Source organism: Electrophorus electricus, unplaced genomic scaffold (assembly GCF_041902795.1).
Source record: "Electrophorus electricus isolate QZ-2024a unplaced genomic scaffold, ASM4190279v1 Scaffold100, whole genome shotgun sequence".
Taxonomy (NCBI): domain Eukaryota; kingdom Metazoa; phylum Chordata; class Actinopteri; order Gymnotiformes; family Gymnotidae; genus Electrophorus; species Electrophorus electricus.
This window is the reverse complement of record NW_027658382.1, coordinates 174187-180903: the sequence shown is the minus strand read 5'-3', so window position 1 is coordinate 180903 and position 6717 is coordinate 174187. Positions and strand designations below refer to the sequence as shown.

The 6717-nt window shown below is 57.8% G+C and overlaps 1 non-coding gene across 1 annotated transcript in view; it reads left to right on the top strand.

Moving 5' to 3' along the window:
- The first annotated feature begins 4913 nt into the window (after positions 1–4913).
- LOC145653960 (18S ribosomal RNA) overlaps positions 4914–6717 on the top strand; it is a 1839-nt gene continuing 35 nt past the window's right edge. Inside the window, exon 1 of the ribosomal RNA XR_014120203.1 lies at positions 4914–6717. This exon is cut by the window's right edge and continues 35 nt beyond it. This is a non-coding gene — a ribosomal RNA (18S ribosomal RNA).

Here is a 6717-nt window from a genome sequence, read left to right as displayed (position 1 = left end):
GGCCCAGAGCTACTTTGCTGTGCATGACTGTGGTTGACCTCTTGGCCCTGGAAGTCTGGTGGTAGTAGTAGTATGATTTAAAGGCACAAAGTGAATGAAGTGTGCCCAGGCCCAGAGCTACTTTGCTGGGCATGAATGTGTTTGAACTCTTGGGCCTGGAAGTCTGGTAGTAGTAGTAGTAGTAGTAGTAGTAGTAGTAGTAGTATGATTTAAAGGCACAAAGTGCTTGAAGTGTGCCCAGGCCCAGAGCTACTTTGCTGTGCATGACTGTGTTTGACCTCTTGGCTCTGGAAGTCTATTTCTAGGCTTATATAAAGGGTCAAACTTCTTGAAGTGTGCCCAGGCCCAGAGCTACTTTGCTGTGTATGACTGTGTGACCTCTTGGCCCTGGAATTCTGGTGGTAGTAGTAGTATGATTTAAAGGCACAAAGTGAATGAAGTGTGCCCAGGCCCAGAGCTACTTTGCTGGGCATGACTGTGTTTGACCTCTTGGGCCTGGAAGTCTGGTAGTAGTAGTATGATTTAAAGGCACAAAGTGATTGAAGTGTGCCCAGGCCCAGAGCTACTTTGCTGGGCATGAATGTGTTTGAACTCTTGGGCCTGGAAGTCTATTTCTAGGCTTATATAAAGGGACAAACTTCTTGAAGTGTGCCCAGGCCCAGAGCTACTTTGCTGTGTATGACTGTGTGACCTCTTGGCCCTGGAATTCTGGTGGTAGTAGTAGTAGTAGTAGTATGATTTAAAGGTACAAAGTGAATGAAGTGTGCCCAGGCCCAGAGCCAGGCCTGGGCAGCAGGGGGCGCTCCTGGCCATGCCCAGCGAGTTTCGTGCGAATCGGACCTGGTCCGGAAGAGATACGAAGGGAAAACTCATTACTCGTCGGGGTGGCACATCCAGGCTCTCGACCCTCCCAAAGCGTCCGACCAGGGTGCACCCTGCCGGGCATGGTTAGCCGCCAGCCCCCTTCCTGGAGGTCTGGTTGGCACGGGGTTTTGATTTATCGGTTTCATATCTCTGGGCTCCTTGGGAGCAGAAAGTCGGTTGAGGGCCCTTTGGAAAGAGCCGGGGCTGCCGTTTAACGCTGTCCAAGCGGCAGGCGAAGCGCACCCACCGTTTTTACGCTATGATTTTTTAAAACCGCCGGGGCGGCAAACACAGGGCCGGTCGGGTTTGAAGACGAATATCTCTTCGGCCCTTGGGAGGAGAGAAGCAGCGCGGGTCACCTTTGAACGCGCTCGCTGCCAGGAACGTCTGGCGTAAAAGTTTCGTGGGAATCGGACGTTCCTAGGCTGAGAAGCGAGCGCCCGCCCTCGGGCGGTCGGGGGCCCCTTTCTCATTCCCCGTCTGGGCTAAAAATACGAGGTCGGACCCGATGGACTCGGGAGACTGGAGAGTACCAGGGAGACCCTGGAAGCAGGCGACCCGACCCACGCTTCGCTGTCTCCTCGGCCCTCGGGAGTAGAAGCGCGGGGACGGTGGCGTGGGCAGCAGGGGGCGCTCCTGGCCATGCCCAGCGAGTTTCGTGCGAATCGGACCTGGTCCGGAAGAGATACGAAGGGAAAACTCATTACTCGTCGGGGTGGCACATCCAGGCTCTCGACCCTCCCAAAGCGTCCGACCAGGGTGCACCCTGCCGGGCATGGTTAGCCGCCAGCCCCCTTCCTGGAGGTCTGGTTGGCACGGGGTTTTGATTTTTCGGTTTCATATCTCTGGGCTCCTTGGGAGCAGAAAGTCGGTTGAGGGCCCTTTGGAAAGAGCCGGGGCTGCCGTTTAACGCTGTCCAAGCGGCAGGCGAAGCGCACCCACCGTTTTTACGCTATGATTTTTTAAAACCGCCGGGGCGGCAAACACAGGGCCGGTCGGGTTTGAAGACGAATATCTCTTCGGCCCTTGGGAGGAGAGAAGCAGCGCGGGTCACCTTTGAACGCGCTCGCTGCCAGGAACGTCTGGCGTAAAAGTTTCGTGGGAATCGGACGTTCCTAGGCTGAGAAGCGAGCGCCCGCCCTCGGGCGGTCGGGGGCCCCTTTCTCATTCCCCGTCTGGGCTAAAAATACGAGGTCGGACCCGATGGACTCGGGAGACTGGAGAGTACCAGGGAGACCCTGGAAGCAGGCGACCCGACCCACGCTTCGCTGTCTCCTCGGCCCTCGGGAGTAGAAGCGCGGGGACGGTGGCGTGGGCAGCAGGGGGCGCTCCTGGCCATGCCCAGCGAGTTTCGTGCGAATCGGACCTGGTCCGGAAGAGATACGAAGGGAAAACTCATTACTCGTCGGGGTGGCACATCCAGGCTCTCGACCCTCCCAAAGCGTCCGACCAGGGTGCACCCTGCCGGGCATGGTTAGCCGCCAGCCCCCTTCCTGGAGGTCTGGTTGGCACGGGGTTTTGATTTATCGGTTTCATATCTCTGGGCTCCTTGGGAGCAGAAAGTCGGTTGAGGGCCCTTTGGAAAGAGCCGGGGCTGCCGTTTAACGCTGTCCAAGCGGCAGGCGAAGCGCACCCACCGTTTTTACGCTATGATTTTTTAAAACCGCCGGGGCGGCAAACACAGGGCCGGTCGGGTTTGAAGACGAATATCTCTTCGGCCCTTGGGAGGAGAGAAGCAGCGCGGGTCACCTTTGAACGCGCTCGCTGCCAGGAACGTCTGGCGTAAAAGTTTCGTGGGAATCGGACGTTCCTAGGCTGAGAAGCGAGCGCCCGCCCTCGGGCGGTCGGGGGCCCCTTTCTCATTCCCCGTCTGGGCTAAAAATACGAGGTCGGACCCGATGGACTCGGGAGACTGGAGAGTACCAGGGAGACCCTGGAAGCAGGCGACCCGACCCACGCTTCGCTGTCTCCTCGGCCCTCGGGAGTAGAAGCGCGGGGACGGTGGCGTGGGCAGCAGGGGGCGCTCCTGGCCATGCCCAGCGAGTTTCGTGCGAATCGGACCTGGTCCGGAAGAGATACGAAGGGAAAACTCATTACTCGTCGGGGTGGCACATCCAGGCTCTCGACCCTCCCAAAGTGTCCGACCAGGGTGCACCCTGCCGGGCTAAGAGAACAGCCAGGTGAACCCTGGAGGTTCCGAACTCCAGACCCCTGGACCCGACGGCTCAGTCCGCCTCAGGTGCACTACAGAGGTCCTCGGGCTGTCCCTGAGTGCATTAAAACGGAAATCAGAATTACTCCCCCGGGTGGCACTTCCAGGCTCTCGACCCTCCCAAAGTGTCCGACCAGGGTGCACCCTGCTGGGCATGGTTAGCCGCCAGCCCCCTTCCTGGAGGTCTGGTTGGCACGGGGTTTTGCAAATAGGTCCCGTCGGGTATATGGGAGAGCAAAGAGAATCAATGGGGTCCAAGCACTAAATTCATCCAGTGGCGTTCTCTGGAAGCCCAAGGGGAGTCCGAGGGGTGTTCGGCCGGCAAGGGGAGCTCTCCCTCGGACACATGATCAAACGCCTGTCCCCTACCGGAAAGTGGTGTGCTCTGGATGCCCCCCCCCCCCCCCCATCCCCCGAGGGGGGTGCTTATCCCGCGAGGGGAGCCCTCCTCGGGTTAAGTGAACCATCATGCCGATTCCCCTATGGAAGTGGGCACATCCAGGCACACAGTCTGCTTTGCTCTCCCCGACCCGAGTGCGTCTGTTGGGCTGAGTGTACGCCCAGGCAACTGGATCCAATGGCTCAGTCCGCCGCAGCGTGCTTCGACGATGGGTCGTACAGCCATGCCACCAGGGTGGGCGTGTTTGTAAATGTACCAGTGGATTCTCGTCGGCCTGCCACATCCATGGTATCGACCCACCAGGCCTGTCCGACCAGGGGTTGACCCTGGACGGGCACGGTCTGTGGTTTGGCCCTTGTCCTAGATGAAATCGGGCACGGGGTTTTCTGGCCAGGTACCATCGGGTTACTGGGAGAGCGGCTTCGGTCTCCAGGTGAGACCAATGGTGAAGCAGCACGAGGCAATGGAGAGCATGCAAAGCGATGGGGAAGCCATGCACGGCAATGGCCACGAAAAAAAAAAAAAAATCACCACGGAAGGAACGTGAAGAACAAGGAGGAGTGTAGTGACACTGCCCAAAGCTGCCCGGTGTTGCAGGGGTCTATTGGTGTGTTGCTTCCTTGTTTGGTAGAGTGGAGTACCAGACCCGCCAGGGGTAGGCAAACCATTCCCCCTACGGTAAGTGAGGAGCCAGCCATTTGACGAGCGGGTGTCCACGTGTACGGGTGCGAGCGCTATCCCCCCACACGGGGTTAGGCCACGGCCTTAGGTGGACGTCTGCCGACCAGCCCCGGCTGATCCAGAACTTCTGATGTGGAGAGCGGTTTTGACAGATCCTCCCTGGTTCTAGCGGGTCAAGCCTCTGATGGGGGGTGGGGGTTATTTGTAACCCATCCCAGAACTCTCTGGGGGAGACTCAGACGGCCAGTCTGTCTACTCAGTTGTCCTATACTGGTGTCTGTGGTTTGGGAGGAAGGGAGTGCCCTGCTTTGTTGGCCTCCTCTTCAAACCTACCTGGGCCCACGAATCACTCTTCTTGGTTACATCACGAAACGTAGGTTGAGCGAGGCTAGGGGGGAGGGAATTCGACGAGGTCTTTCCCTTGTCCCCCCACCAGCGGCCCACGAAAATCAAAACGGCGTGAAGAGAGGGAACGCCGAAAGCACCTGGAGTCGGCCGTCCGCACCTCCGGAGGAGGTGGACGGGGTACGGTGCGGGCATGACCGGATGGGACAGCTTTGCATCAAGGTGAGAGGTCGGCGTCCGAAGGCCAGAGGGCGGTGCGCGAGCACGTTTACACTGGCCGCGGAAGCTGTCCTGGGTAGCCCTGTATGGCGTCTGGACCTGACGGCGCACGCACTTACAACCCGCTGCTTCCTAGCCCCCGGAAGGGGAGGCGGATGTCACTCGTGGTTCATCCCAGACCACGGTGCAAACTACCTGGTTGATCCTGCCAGTAACATATGCTTGTCTCAAAGATTAAGCCATGCAGGTCTAAGTGCACACGGCCGGTACAGTGAAACTGCGAATGGCTCATTAAATCAGTTATGGTTCCTTTGATCGCTCCACACGTTACTCGGATAACTGTGGTAATTCTAGAGCTAATACATGCAAACGAGCGCTGACCCTTCGGGGGATGCGTGCATTTATCAGACCCAAAACCCATCCGGGGGGCTCGGGCCCCCCGGCCGCTTTGGTGACTCTAGATAACCTCGGGCCGATCGCGCGCCCTCCGCGGCGGCGACGTCTCATTCGAATGTCTGCCCTATCAACTTTCGATGGTACCATAGTCGGCTACCATGGTGACCACGGGTAACGGGGAATCAGGGTTCGATTCCGGAGAGGGAGCCTGAGAAACGGCTACCACATCCAAGGAAGGCAGCAGGCGCGCAAATTACCCATTCCCGACACGGGGAGGTAGTGACGAAAAATAACGATACAGGTCTCTTTCGAGGCCCTGTAATCGGAATGAGCGTATCCTAAACCCATGGGTGAGGACCCATTGGAGGGCAAGTCTGGTGCCAGCAGCCGCGGTAATTCCAGCTCCAATAGCGTATATTAAAGTTGCTGCAGTTAAAAAGCTCGTAGTTGGATGTCGGGAGTGGGCTGGCGGTCCGCCGCGAGGCGTGCCACCGCCTGTCTCAGACCCTGTCTCCCGGTGCCCCCCGGATGCCCTTGGCTGGGTGTCCGGACGGGGCTCGGAGCGTTTACTTTGAAAAAATTAGAGTGTTCAAAGCGGGCCCGCTTCTCGCCTGAATACCTGAGCTAGGAATAATGGAATAGGACTCCGGTTCTATTTTGTGGGTTTCCTGAACCAGGGCCATGATTAAGAGGGACGGCCGGGGGCATTCGTATTGCGCCGCTAGAGGTGAAATTCTTGGACCGGCGCAAGACGGACGAAAGCGAAAGCATTTGCCAAGAATGTTTTCATTAATCAAGAACGAAAGTCGGAGGTTCGAAGACGATCAGATACCGTCGTAGTTCCGACCGTAAACTATGCCGACCCGCGATCCGGCGGCGTTATTCCCATGACCCGCCGGGCAGCGTGAGGGAAACCACGAGTCTGTGGGTTCCGGGGGGAGTATGGTTGCAAAGCTGAAACTTAAAGGAATTGACGGAAGGGCACCACCAGGAGTGGAGCCTGCGGCTTAATTTGACTCAACACGGGAAACCTCACCCGGCCCGGACACGGAAAGGATTGACAGATTGATAGCTCTTTCTCGATTCTGTGGGTGGTGGTGCATGGCCGTTCTTAGTTGGTGGAGCGATTTGTCTGGTTAATTCCGATAACGAACGAGACTCCGGCATGCTAAATAGTTACGCGGCCCTCCGCGGTCGGCGTCAAACTTCTTAGAGGGACAAGTGGCGTTCAGCCACGCGAGATGGAGCAATAACAGGTCTGTGATGCCCTTAGATGTCCGGGGCTGCACGCGCGCCACAATGGTTGGATCAGCGTGTGCCTACCCTACACCGAGAGGTGCGGGTAATCCGCTGAACCCCATTCGTGATGGGGACTGGGGATTGCAATTATTCCCCATGAACGAGGAATTCCCAGTAAGCGCGGGTCATAAGCTCGCGTTGATTAAGTCCCTGCCCTTTGTACACACCGCCCGTCGCTACTACCGATCGGATGGTTTAGTGAGGTCCTCGGATCGGCCCCGCCGGGGCTCCTCGCGGGCCTTGGCGGAGCGCCGAGAAGTCGATCAAACTTGACTATCTAGAGGAAGTAAAAGTCGTAACA